The sequence below is a fragment of the Pleurodeles waltl genome, chromosome 4_1 (assembly GCF_031143425.1).
Source record: "Pleurodeles waltl isolate 20211129_DDA chromosome 4_1, aPleWal1.hap1.20221129, whole genome shotgun sequence".
Taxonomy (NCBI): Eukaryota; Metazoa; Chordata; class Amphibia; order Caudata; family Salamandridae; genus Pleurodeles; species Pleurodeles waltl.
This window is the reverse complement of record NC_090442.1, coordinates 38,938,629-38,954,646: the sequence shown is the minus strand read 5'-3', so window position 1 is coordinate 38,954,646 and position 16,018 is coordinate 38,938,629. Positions and strand designations below refer to the sequence as shown.

The 16,018-nt window shown below is 39.1% G+C and overlaps 4 non-coding genes across 4 annotated transcripts; all 4 read left to right on the top strand.

Moving 5' to 3' along the window:
- The first annotated feature begins 3,880 nt into the window (after positions 1-3,880).
- TRNAR-UCG (transfer RNA arginine (anticodon UCG)) lies at positions 3,881-3,953 on the top strand. Its single transcript has one exon. It is a non-coding gene; the product is annotated as a tRNA-Arg (tRNA).
- A 3,575-nt stretch (positions 3,954-7,528) lies between these two features.
- On the top strand, positions 7,529-7,601 carry TRNAR-UCG (transfer RNA arginine (anticodon UCG)). Its single transcript has one exon. It is a non-coding gene; the product is annotated as a tRNA-Arg (tRNA).
- A 3,575-nt stretch (positions 7,602-11,176) lies between these two features.
- On the top strand, positions 11,177-11,249 carry TRNAR-UCG (transfer RNA arginine (anticodon UCG)). Its single transcript has one exon. It is a non-coding gene; the product is annotated as a tRNA-Arg (tRNA).
- Positions 11,250-14,824: 3,575 nt separating this feature from the next.
- Positions 14,825-14,897, top strand: TRNAR-UCG (transfer RNA arginine (anticodon UCG)). Its single transcript has one exon. It is a non-coding gene; the product is annotated as a tRNA-Arg (tRNA).
- Positions 14,898-16,018: the final 1,121 nt, after the last annotated feature.

The window sequence follows — 16,018 nt, the reverse complement described above, 5'->3', positions numbered from 1 at the left end:
CTTTTCAAATAATCCAAAAATACCATTGCAGCATAAAACAGAGTATTCAATAAAAGAAGAAAGGAGGATTAACGGCAAAAATGCACATCATAAGGAAATTATCTAGATATTGTTTGAAAAAACTCCTTTGATGGAAAGAAGATGAAGAACGGTATGGGATCCTGTCCTGCGCACCTGTAATTGATATGTTCCACATCCATTCATACCACCTAACCCTAAACACCCAAGCATACTGCAGTTAGTGACCATGTGGCCTAATGGATAAGGCGTCTGACTTCGGATCAGAAGATTGAGGGCTCAAGCCCCTTCGTGGTTGAGTCTATCTCTCACAGTACCCAACTTATCTTTACTTACAAACTGGAGGCACACTCTTACAATACTCCTTTCACTTTCACTCTCACTCATTAAGAAAGCCCAATACAAACTTCACAATCAGTCACGTTATGCCTTCAGCATTGCTACTTTTCTGTCTTTCTGCCATACCAAAGTACCTCTTCATAAATGCCACGGATATGCAATACGTATGCAACAATATGATACGGCACAATCATTCTTAACAGAACTGTGGTTAGATGCAGTGCAGGGAGTGTGTGCGTGCAGAAAGCAGAAACTAGGCATGTGTAGAAACTCTATGATTTTCGTCAGGAATAATGCAAATTGTCCCTCAGAAAAAATATAGTACTGGATAAGAATCATAAAGGATTGACACAATTGCTGCCTTTGCTGTTGCCCCAATTGTGTAATCTGTCAAGGACTTGTCTCTTGCAGATTGAGGCACCTAGTTGCAATTGTGTGGTATAAATCACCCTTACAACCATTTTTGCTATAAACTTGAGATCTTTCTGAGATACTATCTCACATACTTCTTTTGAATGAAGAACTCTGAAATTGTCACATTCCAATTTGTACGTCCTTAAAACTCTGCTGGTTATTCAAATGGGCAGATTGTTTTTTAAATTCCTTTCTGTCTCGAGTTGTAGTTATATTGATACAGAGGCATAATTGTTGAATGATATATATTGGTTTGATTGAAATATGTTCGTAGAGGTGGTGATAGGCTTTCTGTGTCTGTCTGAGAGCAAGAACCGGTTAACGTCTTTTTCCAAGAGCAGTTTGTTGTGAAAGGTATCAGGCAAAGGAGTATGTATTGTGATGTGGTTCTCTGACTGCTTCTGTCCACTTGCCAAAAGTTCCAAGGCCCTATGATAGCACAAAAACTGTAAGATTGAACTGGTGGGTGCCGGAGGTTTAAAATGGTCAGTTTAATTAAAGACAGAAAAGTGAAACGAGTGACTTCAGAAATACTGTATGTGGCCATGAACTGAGATGAAAGGATGATTTTGGAACTCTGTCTTGCAGATTACCCTCAATGCCGCAATGGATAGGGCACTACTCTCACAGACCAGGGTGTGTAAGTTTAAGTCTATCTGAGGTGCACACCCTGAACTAATACATTTTTGTTGAAACCTAATCATATTGTTTACTCTTCCTCGTAGCAGCTTGCCAGGGTGATAGTATATTGCAACAGAACCATTCCACTTCTTCACTGAAAAGAGTCATGCTGGTTACCCAAATGTGCAGCAACAGCTTTCTTTATTGAAATTAAACTTGGACTCACTTGAAATATTCTCTTTCAAAATGAATGTTTTGAGCTGCTGTTTATTTTATTTCTAGAGGTGGTGACAGGCTTTCAGGTACGTGCTTAGGTCAAGGCCCTGTTCATGTCACTTGTATAAGCTAATTCAGGGAGCAAATTAGCAAGTCAGGAAATGGGAAGTCTGAACTACTGTCAAAGCAGTTTCATTCTCTTTTCAAATAATCCAAAAATACCATTGCAGCATAAAACAGAGTATTCAATAAAAGAAGAAAGGAGGATTAACGGCAAAAAAGCACATCATAAGGAAATTATCTAGATATTGTTTGAAAAAACTCCTTTGATGGAAAGAAGATGAAGAACGGTATGGGATCCTGTCCTGCGCACCTGTAATTGATATGTTCCACATCCATTCATACCACCTAACCCTAAACACCCAAACATACTGCAGTTAGTGACCATGTGGCCTAATGGATAAGGCATCTGACTTCGGATCAGAAGATTGAGGGCTCGAGCCCCTTCGTGGTTGAGTCTATCTCTCACAGCACCCAACTTATCTTTACATACAAACTGGAGGCACACTCTTACAATACTCCTTTCACTTTCACTCTCACTCATTAAGAAAGCCCAATACAAACTGCACAATCAGGCACGTTATGCCTTCAGCATTGCTACTTTTCTGTCTTTCTGCCATACCAAAGTACCTCTTCATAAATGCCACGGATATGCAATACGTATGCAACAATATGACACAACACAATCATTCTTAACAGAACTGTGGTTAGATGCAGTGCAGGGAGTGTGTGCGTGCAGAAAGCAGAAACTAGGCATGTGTAGAAACTCTATGATTTTCGTCAGGAATAATGCAAATTGTCCCTCAGAAAAAATATAGTACTGGATAAGAATCATAAAGGATTGACACAATTGCTGCCTTTGCTGTTGCCCCAATTGTGTAATCTGTCAAGGACTTGTCTCTTCCAGATTGAGGCACCTAGTTGCAATTGTGTGGTATAAATCACCCTTACAACCATTTTTGCTATAAACTTGAGATCTTTCTGAGATACTATCTCACATACTTCTTTTGAATGAAGAACTCTGAAATTGTCACATTCCAATTTGTACGTCCTTAAAACTCTGCTGGTTATTCAAATGGGCAGATTGTTTTTTAAATTCCTTTCTGTCTCGAGTTGTAGTTATATTGATACAGAGGCATAATTGTTGAATGATATATATTGGTTTGATTGAAATATGTTCGTAGAGGTGGTGATAGGCTTTCTGTGTCTGTCTGAGAGCAAGGACCGGTTAACGTCTTTTTCCAAGAGCAATTTGTTGTGAAAGGTATCAGGCAAAGGAGTATGTATTGTGATGTGGTTCTCTGACTGCTTCTGTCCACTTGCCAAAAGTTCCAAGGCCCTATGATAGCACAAAAACGGTAAGATTGAAGTGGTGGGTGCCGGAGGTTTAAAATGGTCAGTTTAATTAAAGACAGAAAAGTGAAACGAATGACTGCAGAAATACTGTATGTGGCCATGAACTGAGATGAAAGGATGATTTTGGAACTCCGTCTTGCAGATTACCCTCAATGCGCAATGGATAGAGGACTACTCTCACAGACCAGGGTGTGAAAGTTTAAGTCTATCTGAGGTGCACACCCTGAACTAATACATTTTTGCTGAAACCCTAATCATATTGTTTACTCTTCCTCGTAGCAGCTTGCCAGGGTGATAGTATATTGCAACAGAACCATTCCACTTCTTCACTGAAAAGAGTAATGCTGGTTACCCAAATGTGCAGCGTGTCATTTTATACAGCTTTCTTTATTGAAATTAAACTTGGACTCACTTGAAATATTCTCTTTCAAAATTAATGTTTTGAGCTGCTGTGAATTTTATTTCTAGAGGTGGTGACAGGCTTTCAGGTACGTGCTTAGGTCAAGGCCCTGTTCATGTCACTTGTATAAGCTAATTCAGGGAGCAAATTAGCAAGTCAAGAAATGGGAAGTCTGAACTACTATTAAAGCAGTTTCATTCTCTTTTCAAATAATCCAAAAATACCATTGCAGCATAAAACAGAGTATTCAATAAAAGAAGAAGGAGGATTAACGGCAAAAAAGCACATCATAAGATATGAAACTTTGGAAATTATCTAGAGATTGTTTGAAAAAACTCCTTTGATGGAAAGAAGATGAAGAACGGTATGGGATCCTGTCCTGCGCACCTGTAATTGATATGTTCCACATCCATTCATACCACCTAACCCTAAACACCCAAACATATTGCAGTCAGTGACCATGTGGCCTAATGGATAAGGCGTCTGACTTCGGATCAGAAGATTGAGGGTTTGAGTCCCTTTATGGTTGAGTCTTTTTGTCACAGCACCCAACTTATCTTTACATACAAACTGGAAATACACTCTTACAATACTCATTTCACTCTCACTCATTAAGAAAGCCCAATGCAAACTGCACAATCAGTCACGTTATGCCATCAGCATTGCTACTTTTCTGTCTTTCTGCCATACCAAAGTACCTCTTCATAAATGCCACGGATATGCAATACGTATACAACAATATGTCATGGCACAATCATTCCGAACAGAACTGTGGGTAGACTCAGTGCAGGGAGTGTGTGCGTGCAGAAAGCAGAAACTATGCATGGGTAGAAGCTCTATGATTTTCTCCAGGAATAATGCAAATTGTCCCTCAGAAAAAGTATAGTACTAGAGAAGAATCATAAACGATTGACACAATTGCTGCCTTTGCTGTTGCCCCAGTTGTGTAATCTGTCAAGGACTGGTCTCTTGCAGATTGAGGCACCTAGTTGCAATTGTGTGGTAAAAATCACCCTTACAACCATTTTTGCTATAAACTTGAGATCTTTCTGAGATACTATCTCACAGACTTCTTTTGAATGAAGAACTCTGAAATTGTCACATTCCAATTTGTACGTCCTTAAAATTATGCTGGTTATTCAAAAGGGCAGATTGTTTTTTAAATTCCTTTCTGTCTCGAGTTGTAGTTATATTGATACAGAGGCATAATTGTTGAATGATATATATTGGTTTGATTGAAATATGTTCGTAGAGGTGGTGATAGGCTTTCTGTGTCTGTCTGAGAGCAAGAACCGGTTAATGTCTTTTTCCAAGAGCAGTTTGTTGTGAAAGGTATCAGGCAAAGGAGTATGTATTGTGATGTGGTTCTCTGACTGCTTCTGTCCACTTGCCAAAAGTTCCAAGGCCCTATGATAGCACAAAAACGGTAAGATTGAAGTGGTGGGTGCCGGAGGTTTAAAATGGTCAGTTTAATTAAAGACAGAAAAGTGAAACGAATGACTGCAGAAATACTGTATGTAGCCATGAACTGAGATGAAAGGATGATTTTGGAACTCTGTCTTGCAGATTACCCTCAATGCCGCAATGGATAGGGCACTACTCTCACAGACCAGGGTGTGTAAGTTTAAGTCTATCTGAGGTGCACACCCTGAACTAATACATTTTTGCTGAAACCTAATCATATTGTTTACTCTTCCTCGTAGCAGCTTGCCAGGGTGATAGTATATTGCAACAGAACCATTCCACTTCTTCACTGAAAAGTGTCATGTTGGTTACCCAAATGTGCAGCGTGTCATTTTATACAGCTTTCTTTATTGAAATTAAACTTGGACTCACTTGAAATATTCTCTTTCAAAATGAATGTTTTGAGCTGCTGTGAATTTTATTTCCAGAGGTGGTGACAGCCTTTCAGGTACGTGCTTAGGTCAAGGCCCTGTTCATGTCACTTGTATAAGCTAATTCAGGGAGCAAATTAGCAAGTCAATAAATGGGAAGTCTGAACTACTGTCAAAGCAGTTTCATTCTCTTTTCAAATAATCCAAAAATACCATTGCAGCATAAAACAGAGTATTCAATAAAAGAAGAAGGAGGATTAACGGCAAAAAAGCACATCATAAGATATGAAACTTTGGAAATTATCTAGATATTGTTTGAAAAAACTCCTTTGATGGAAAGAAGATAAAGAACGGTATGGGATCCTGTCCTGCGCACCTGTAATTGATATGTTCCACATCCATTCATACCACCTAACCCTAAACACCCAAACATATTGCAGTCAGTGACCATGTGGCCTAATGGATAAGGCGTCTGACTTCGGATCAGAAGATTGAGGGTTCGCGTCCCTTCATGGTTGAGTCTTTTTGTCACAGCACCCAACTTATCTTTACATACAAACTGGAAATACACTCTTACAATAATCATTTCACTCTCACTCATTAAGAAAGCCCAATGCAAACTGCACAATCAGTCATGTTATACCTTCAGCATTGCTACTTTTCTGTCTTTCTGCCATACCAAAGTACCTCTTCATAAATGCCACGGATATGCAATACGTATACAACAATATGTCATGGCACAATCATTCCGAACAGAACTGTGGGTAGACTCAGTGCAGGGAGTGTGTGCGTGCAGAAAGCAGAAACTATGCATGGGTAGAAGCTCTATGATTTTCTCCAGGAATAATGCAAATTGTCCCTCAGAAAAAGTATAGTACTAGAGAAGAATCATAAACGATTGACACAATTGCTGCCTTTGCTGTTGCCCCAGTTGTGTAATCTGTCAAGGACTGGTCTCTTGCAGATTGAGGCACCTAGTTGCAATTGTGTGGTAAAAATCACCCTTGCAACCATTTTTGCTATAAACTTGAGATCTTTCTGAGATACTATCTCACATACTTCTTTTGAATGAAGAACTCTGAAATTGTCACATTCCAATTTGTACGTCCTTAAAACTCTGCTGGTTATTCAAATGGGCAGATTGTTTTTTAAATTCCTTTCTGTCTCGAGTTGTAGTTATATTGATACAGAGGCATAATTGTTGAATGATATATATTGGTTTGATTGAAATATGTTCGTAGAGGTGGTGATAGGCTTTCTGTGTCTGTCTGAGAGAAAGGACCGGTTAACGTCTTTTTCCAAGAGCAATTTGTTGTGAAAGGTATCAGGCAAAGGAGTATGTATTGTGATGTGGTTCTCTGACTGCTTCTGTCCACTTGCCAAAAGTTCCAAGGCCCTATGATGGCACAAAAACGGTAAGATTGAAGTGGTGGGTGCCGGAGGTTTAAAATGGTCAGTTTAATTAAAGACAGAAAAGTGAAACGAATGACTGCAGAAATACTGTATGTGGCCATGAACTGAGATGAAAGGATGATTTTGGAACTCTGTCTTGCAGATTACCCTCAATGCGCAATGGATAGAGCACTACTCTCACAGACCAGGGTGTGAAAGTTTAAGTCTATCTGAGGTGCACACCCTGAACTAATACATTTTTGCTGAAACCCTAATCATATTGTTTACTCTTCCTCGTAGCAGCTTGCCAGGGTGATAGTATATTGCAACAGAACCATTCCACTTCTTCACTGAAAAGAGTCATGCTGGTTACCCAAATGTGCAGCGTGTCATTTTATACAGCTTTCTTTATTGAAATTAAACTTGGACTCACTTGAAATATTCTCTTTCAAAATTAATGTTTTGAGCTGCTGTGAATTTTATTTCTAGAGGTGGTGACAGGCTTTCAGGTATGTGCTTAGGTCAAGGCCCTGTTCATGTCACTTGTATAAGCTAATTCAGGGAGCAAATTAGCAAGTCAAGAAATGGGAAGTCTGAACTACTATTAAAGCAGTTTCATTCTCTTTTCAAATAATCCAAAAATACCATTGCAGCATAAAACAGAGTATTCAATAAAAGAAGAAGGAGGATTAACGGCAAAAAAGCACATCATAAGATATGAAACTTTGGAAATTATCTAGAGATTGTTTGAAAAAACTCCTTTGATGGAAAGAAGATGAAGAACGGTATGGGATCCTGTCCTGCGCACCTGTAATTGATATGTTCCACATCCATTCATACCACCTAACCCTAAACACCCAAACATATTGCAGTCAGTGACCATGTGGCCTAATGGATAAGGCGTCTGACTTCGGATCAGAAGATTGAGGGTTTGAGTCCCTTTATGGTTAAGTCTTTTTGTCACAGCACCCAACTTATCTTTACATACAAACTGGAAATACACTCTTACAATACTAATTTCACTCTCACTCATTAAGAAAGCCCAATGCAAACTGCACAATCAGTCACGTTATGCCATCAGCATTGCTACTTTTCTGTCTTTCTGCCATACCAAAGTACCTCTTCATAAATGCCACGGATATGCAATACGTATACAACAATATGTCATGGCACAATCATTCCGAACAGAACTGTGGGTAGACTCAGTGCAGGGAGTGTGTGCGTGCAGAAAGCAGAAACTATGCATGGGTAGAAGCTCTATGATTTTCTCCAGGAATAATGCAAATTTTCCCTCTGAAAAAGTATAGTACTAGAGAAGAATCATAAACGATTGACACAATTGCTGCCTTTGCTGTTGCCCCAGTTGTGTAATCTGTCAAGGACTGGTCTCTTGCAGATTGAGGCACCTAGTTGCAATTGTGTGGTAAAAATCACCCTTACAACCATTTTTGCTATAAACTTGAGATCTTTCTGAGATACTATCTCACAGACTTCTTATGAATGAGGAACTCTGAAATTGTCACATTCCAATTTGTACGTCCTTAAAATTATGCTGGTTATTCAAAAGGGCAGATTGTTTTTTAAATTCCTTTCTGTCTCGAGTTGTAGTTATATTGATACAGAGGCATAATTGTTGAATGATATATATTGGTTTGATTGAAATATGTTCGTAGAAGTGGTGATAGGCTTTCTGTGTCTGTCTGAGAGCAAGAACCGGTTAATGTCTTTTTCCAAGAGCAGTTTGTTGTGAAAGGTATCAGGAAAAGGAGTATGTATTGTGATGTGGTTCTCTGACTGCTTCTGTCCACTTGCCAAAAGTTCCAAGGCCCTATGATAGCACAAAAACGGTAAGATTGAAGTGGTGGGTGCCGGAGGTTTAAAATGGTCAGTTTAATTAAAGACAGAAAAGTGAAACGAATGACTGCAGAAATACTGTATGTAGCCATGAACTGAGATGAAAGGATGATTTTGGAACTCTGTCTTGCAGATTACCCTCAATGCCGCAATGGATAGGGCACTACTCTCACAGACCAGGGTGTGTAAGTTTAAGTCTATCTGTGGTGCACACCCTGAACTAATACATTTTTGCTGAAACTTAATCATATTGTTTACTCTTCCTCGTAGCAGCTTGCCAGGGTGATAGTATATTGCAACAGAACCATTCCACTTCTTCACTGAAAAGTGTCATGTTGGTTACCCAAATGTGCAGCGTGTCATTTTATATAGCTTTCTTTATTGAAATTAAACTTGGACTCACTTGAAATATTCTCTTTCAAAATGAATGTTTTGAGCTGCTGTGAATTTTATTTCCAGAGGTGGTGACAGCCTTTCAGGTACGTGCTTAGGTCAAGGCCCTGTTCATGTCACTTGTATAAGCTAATTCAGGGAGCAAATTAGCAAGTCAATAAATGGGAAGTCTGAACTACTGTCAAAGCAGTTTCATTCTCTTTTCAAATAATCCAAAAATACCATTGCAGCATAAAACAGAGTATTCAATAAAAGAAGAAAGAGGATTAACGGCAAAAAAGCACATCATAAGATATGAAACTTTGGAAATTATCTAGATATTGTTTGAAAAAACTCCTTTGATGGAAAGAAGATAAAGAACGGTATGGGATCCTGTCCTGCGCACCTGTAATTGATATGTTCCACATCCATTCATACCACCTAACCCTAAACACCCAAACATATTGCAGTCAGTGACCATGTGGCCTAATGGATAAGGCGTCTGACTTCGGATCAGAAGATTGAGGGTTCGCGTCCCTTCATGGTTGAGTCTTTTTGTCACAGCACCCAACTTATCTTTACATACAAACTGGAAATACACTCTTACAATAATCATTTCACTCTCACTCATTAAGAAAGCCCAATGCAAACTGCACAATCAGTCATGTTATACCTTCAGCATTGCTACTTTTCTGTCTTTCTGCCATACCAAAGTACCTCTTCATAAATGCCACGGATATGCAATACGTATACAACAATATGTCATGGCACAATCATTCCGAACAGAACTGTGGGTAGACTCAGTGCAGGGAGTGTGTGCGTGCAGAAAGCAGAAACTATGCATGGGTAGAAGCTCTATGATTTTCTCCAGGAATAATGCAAATTGTCCCTCAGAAAAAGTATAGTACTAGAGAAGAATCATAAACGATTGACACAATTGCTGCCTTTGCTGTTGCCCCAGTTGTGTAATCTGTCAAGGACTGGTCTCTTGCAGATTGAGGCACCTAGTTGCAATTGTGTGGTAAAAATCACCCTTGCAACCATTTTTGCTATAAACTTGAGATCTTTCTGAGATACTATCTCACATACTTCTTTTGAATGAAGAACTCTGAAATTGTCACATTCCAATTTGTACGTCCTTAAAACTCTGCTGGTTATTCAAATGGGCAGATTGTTTTTTAAATTCCTTTCTGTCTCGAGTTGTAGTTATATTGATACAGAGGCATAATTGTTGAATGATATATATTGGTTTGATTGAAATATGTTCGTAGAGGTGGTGATAGGCTTTCTGTGTCTGTCTGAGAGAAAGGACCGGTTAACGTCTTTTTCCAAGAGCAATTTGTTGTGAAAGGTATCAGGCAAAGGAGTATGTATTGTGATGTGGTTCTCTGACTGCTTCTGTCCACTTGCCAAAAGTTCCAAGGCCCTATGATGGCACAAAAACGGTAAGATTGAAGTGGTGGGTGCCGGAGGTTTAAAATGGTCAGTTTAATTAAAGACAGAAAAGTGAAACGAATGACTGCAGAAATACTGTATGTGGCCATGAACTGAGATGAAAGGATGATTTTGGAACTCTGTCTTGCAGATTACCCTCAATGCGCAATGGATAGAGCACTACTCTCACAGACCAGGGTGTGAAAGTTTAAGTCTATCTGAGGTGCACACCCTGAACTAATACATTTTTGCTGAAACCCTAATCATATTGTTTACTCTTCCTCGTAGCAGCTTGCCAGGGTGATAGTATATTGCAACAGAACCATTCCACTTCTTCACTGAAAAGAGTCATGCTGGTTACCCAAATGTGCAGCGTGTCATTTTATACAGCTTTCTTTATTGAAATTAAACTTGGACTCACTTGAAATATTCTCTTTCAAAATTAATGTTTTGAGCTGCTGTGAATTTTATTTCTAGAGGTGGTGACAGGCTTTCAGGTACGTGCTTAGGTCAAGGCCCTGTTCATGTCACTTGTATAAGCTAATTCAGGGAGCAAATTAGCAAGTCAAGAAATGGGAAGTCTGAACTACTATTAAAGCAGTTTCATTCTCTTTTCAAATAATCCAAAAATACCATTGCAGCATAAAACAGAGTATTCAATAAAAGAAGAAGGAGGATTAACGGCAAAAAAGCACATCATAAGATATGAAACTTTGGAAATTATCTAGAGATTGTTTGAAAAAACTCCTTTGATGGAAAGAAGATGAAGAACGGTATGGGATCCTGTCCTGCGCACCTGTAATTGATATGTTCCACATCCATTCATACCACCTAACCCTAAACACCCAAACATATTGCAGTCAGTGACCATGTGGCCTAATGGATAAGGCGTCTGACTTCGGATCAGAAGATTGAGGGTTTGAGTCCCTTTATGGTTAAGTCTTTTTGTCACAGCACCCAACTTATCTTTACATACAAACTGGAAATACACTCTTACAATACTAATTTCACTCTCACTCATTAAGAAAGCCCAATGCAAACTGCACAATCAGTCACGTTATGCCATCAGCATTGCTACTTTTCTGTCTTTCTGCCATACCAAAGTACCTCTTCATAAATGCCACGGATATGCAATACGTATACAACAATATGTCATGGCACAATCATTCCGAACAGAACTGTGGGTAGACTCAGTGCAGGGAGTGTGTGCGTGCAGAAAGCAGAAACTATGCATGGGTAGAAGCTCTATGATTTTCTCCAGGAATAATGCAAATTTTCCCTCTGAAAAAGTATAGTACTAGAGAAGAATCATAAACGATTGACACAATTGCTGCCTTTGCTGTTGCCCCAGTTGTGTAATCTGTCAAGGACTGGTCTCTTGCAGATTGAGGCACCTAGTTGCAATTGTGTGGTAAAAATCACCCTTACAACCATTTTTGCTATAAACTTGAGATCTTTCTGAGATACTATCTCACAGACTTCTTATGAATGAGGAACTCTGAAATTGTCACATTCCAATTTGTACATCCTTAAAATTATGCTGGTTATTCAAAAGGGCAGATTGTTTTTTAAATTCCTTTCTGTCTCGAGTTGTAGTTATATTGATACAGAGGCATAATTGTTGAATGATATATATTGGTTTGATTGAAATATGTTCGTAGAGGTGGTGATAGGCTTTCTGTGTCTGTCTGAGAGCAAGAACCGGTTAATGTCTTTTTCCAAGAGCAGTTTGTTGTGAAAGGTATCAGGAAAAGGAGTATGTATTGTGATGTGGTTCTCTGACTGCTTCTGTCCACTTGCCAAAAGTTCCAAGGCCCTATGATAGCACAAAAACGGTAAGATTGAAGTGGTGGGTGCCGGAGGTTTAAAATGGTCAGTTTAATTAAAGACAGAAAAGTGAAACGAATGACTGCAGAAATACTGTATGTAGCCATGAACTGAGATGAAAGGATGATTTTGGAACTCTGTCTTGCAGATTACCCTCAATGCCGCAATGGATAGGGCACTACTCTCACAGACCAGGGTGTGTAAGTTTAAGTCTATCTGAGGTGCACACCCTGAACTAATACATTTTTGCTGAAACTTAATCATATTGTTTACTCTTCCTTGTAGCAGCTTGCCAGGGTGATAGTATATTGCAACAGAACCATTCCACTTCTTCACTGAAAAGTGTCATGTTGGTTACCCAAATGTGCAGCGTGTCATTTTATATAGCTTTCTTTATTGAAATTAAACTTGGACTCACTTGAAATATTCTCTTTCAAAATGAATGTTTTGAGCTGCTGTGAATTTTATTTCCAGAGGTGGTGACAGCCTTTCAGGTACGTGCTTAGGTCAAGGCCCTGTTCATGTCACTTGTATAAGCTAATTCAGGGAGCAAATTAGCAAGTCAATAAATGGGAAGTCTGAACTACTGTCAAAGCAGTTTCATTCTCTTTTCAAATAATCCAAAAATACCATTGCAGCATAAAACAGAGTATTCAATAAAAGAAGAAAGAGGATTAACGGCAAAAAAGCACATCATAAGATATGAAACTTTGGAAATTATCTAGATATTGTTTGAAAAAACTCCTTTGATGGAAAGAAGATAAAGAACGGTATGGGATCCTGTCCTGCGCACCTGTAATTGATATGTTCCACATCCATTCATACCACCTAACCCTAAACACCCAAACATATTGCAGTCAGTGACCATGTGGCCTAATGGATAAGGCGTCTGACTTTGGATCAGAAGATTGAGGGTTCGCGTCCCTTCATGGTTGAGTCTTTTTGTCACAGCACCCAACTTATCTTTACATACAAACTGGAAATACACTCTTACAATAATCATTTCACTCTCACTCATTAAGAAAGCCCAATGCAAACTGCACAATCAGTCATGTTATACCTTCAGCATTGCTACTTTTCTGTCTTTCTGCCATACCAAAGTACCTCTTCATAAATGCCACGGATATGCAATACGTATACAACAATATGTCATGGCACAATCATTCCGAACAGAACTGTGGGTAGACTCAGTGCAGGGAGTGTGTGCGTGCAGAAAGCAGAAACTATGCATGGGTAGAAGCTCTATGATTTTCTCCAGGAATAATGCAAATTGTCCCTCAGAAAAAGTATAGTACTAGAGAAGAATCATAAACGATTGACACAATTGCTGCCTTTGCTGTTGCCCCAGTTGTGTAATCTGTCAAGGACTGGTCTCTTGCAGATTGAGGCACATAGTTGCAATTGTGTGGTAAAAATCACCCTTGCAACCATTTTTGCTATAAACTTGAGATCTTTCTGAGATACTATCTCACAGACTTCTTATGAATGAGGAACTCTGAAATTGTCACATTCCAATTTGTACGTCCTTAAAACTATGCTGGTTATTCAAATGGGCAGATTGTTTTTTAAATTCCTTTCTGTCTCGAGTTGTAGTTATATTGATACAGAGGCATAATTGTTGAATGATATATATTGGTTTGATTGAAATATGTTCGTAGAGGTGGTGATAGGCTTTCTGTGTCTGTCTGAGAGCAAGAACCGGTTAACGTCTTTTTCCAAGAGCAGTTTGTTGTGAAAGGTATCAGGCAAAGGAGTATGTATTGTGATGTGGTTCTCTGACTGCTTCTGTCCACTTGCCAAAAGTTCCAAGGCCCTATGATAGCACAGAAACTGTAAGATTGAAGTGGTGGGTGCCGGAGGTTTAAAATGGTCAGTTTAATTAAAGACAGAAAAGTGAAACGAATGACTGCAGAAATACTGTATGTGGCCATGAACTGAGATGAAAGGATGATTTTGGAACTCTGTCTTGCAGATTACCCTCAATGCCGCAATGGATAGGGCACTACTCTCACAGACCAGGGTGTGTAAGTTTAAGTCTATCTGAGGTGCACACCCTGAACTAATACATTTTTGCTGAAACCTAATCATATTGTTTACTCTTCCTCATAGCAGCTTGCCAGGGTGATAGTATATTCAACAGAACCATTCCACTTCTTCACTGAAAAGAGTCATGCTGGTTACCCAAATGTGCAGCGTGTCATTTTATACAGCTTTCTTTATTGAAATTAAACTTGGAGTCACTTCAAATATTCTCTTTCAAAATGAATGTTTTGAGCTGCTGTGAATTTTATTTCTAGAGGTGGTGACAGGCTTTCAGGTACGTGCTTAGGTCAAGGCCCTGTTCATGTCACTTGTATAAGCTAATTCAGGGAGCAAATTAGCAAGTCAAGAAATGGGAAGTCTGAACTACTGTCAAAGCAGTTTCATTCTCTTTTCAAATAATCCAAAAATACCATTGCAGCATAAAACAGAGTATTCAATAAAAGAAGAAAGGAGGATTAACGGCAAAAAAGCACAGCATAAGATATGAAACTTTGGAAATTATCTAGATATTGTTTGAAAAAACTCCTTTGATGGAAAGAAGATGAAGAACGGTATGGGATCCTGTCCTGCGCACCTGTAATTGATATGTTCCACATCCATTCATACCACCTAACCCTAAAGACCCAAACATATTGCAGTCAGTGACCATGTGGCCTAATGGATAAGGCGTCTGACTTCGGATCAGAAGATTGAGGGTTCGAGTCCCTTCATGGTTGAGTCTTTTTCTCACAGCACCCAACTTATCTTTACATACAAACTGGAAACACACTCTTACAATACTCCTTTCACTCTCACTCATTAAGAAAGCCCAATGCAAACTGCACAATCAGTCACGTTATGCCATCAGCATTGCTACTTTTCTGTCTTTCTGCCATACCAAAGTACCTCTTCATAAATGCCACGGATATGCAATACGTATACAACAATATGACATGGCGCAATCATTCTGAACAGAACTGTGGGTAGATTCATTGCAGGGAGTGTGTGCGTGCAGAAAGCAGAAACTATGCATGGGTAGAAGCTCTATGATTTTCTCCAGGAATAATGCAAATTGTCCCTCAGAAAAAGTATAGTACTAGAGAAGAATCATAAAGGATTGACACAATTGCTGCCTTTGCTGTTGCCCCAGTTGTGTAATCTGTCAAGGACTGGTCTCTTGCAGATTGAGGCACCTAGTTGCGATTGTGTGGTATAAATCACCCTTACAACCATTTTTGCTATAAACTTGAGATCTTTCTGAGATACTATCTCACAGACTTCTTATGAATGAGGAACTCTGAAATTGTCACATTCCAATTTGTACGTCCTTAAAACTCTGCTGGTTATTTAAATGGGCAGATTGTTTTTTAAATTCTTTTCTGTCTCGAGTTGTAGTTATTTTGATACAGAGGCATAATTGTTGAATTATATATATTGGTTTGATTGAAATATGTTCGTAGAGGTGGTGGTAGGCTTTCTGTGTCTGTCTGAGAGCAAGGACTGGTTAACGTCTTTTTCCAAGAGCAATTTGTTGTGAAAGGTATCAGGCAAAGGAGTATGTATTGTGATGTGGTTCTCTGACTGCTTCTGTCCACTTGCCAAAAGTTCCAAGGCCCTATGATAGCACAAAAACTGTAAGATTGAAGTGGTGGGTGCCGGAGGTTTAAAATGGTCAGTTTAATTAAAGACAGAAAAGTGAAACGAATGACTGCAGAAATACTGTATGTGGCCATGAACTGAGATGAAAGGATGATTTTGGAACTCTGTCTTGCAGATTACCCTCAATGCCGCAATGGATAGGGCACTACTCTCACAAACCAGGGTGTGTAAGTTTAAGTCTATCTGAGGTGCACACCCT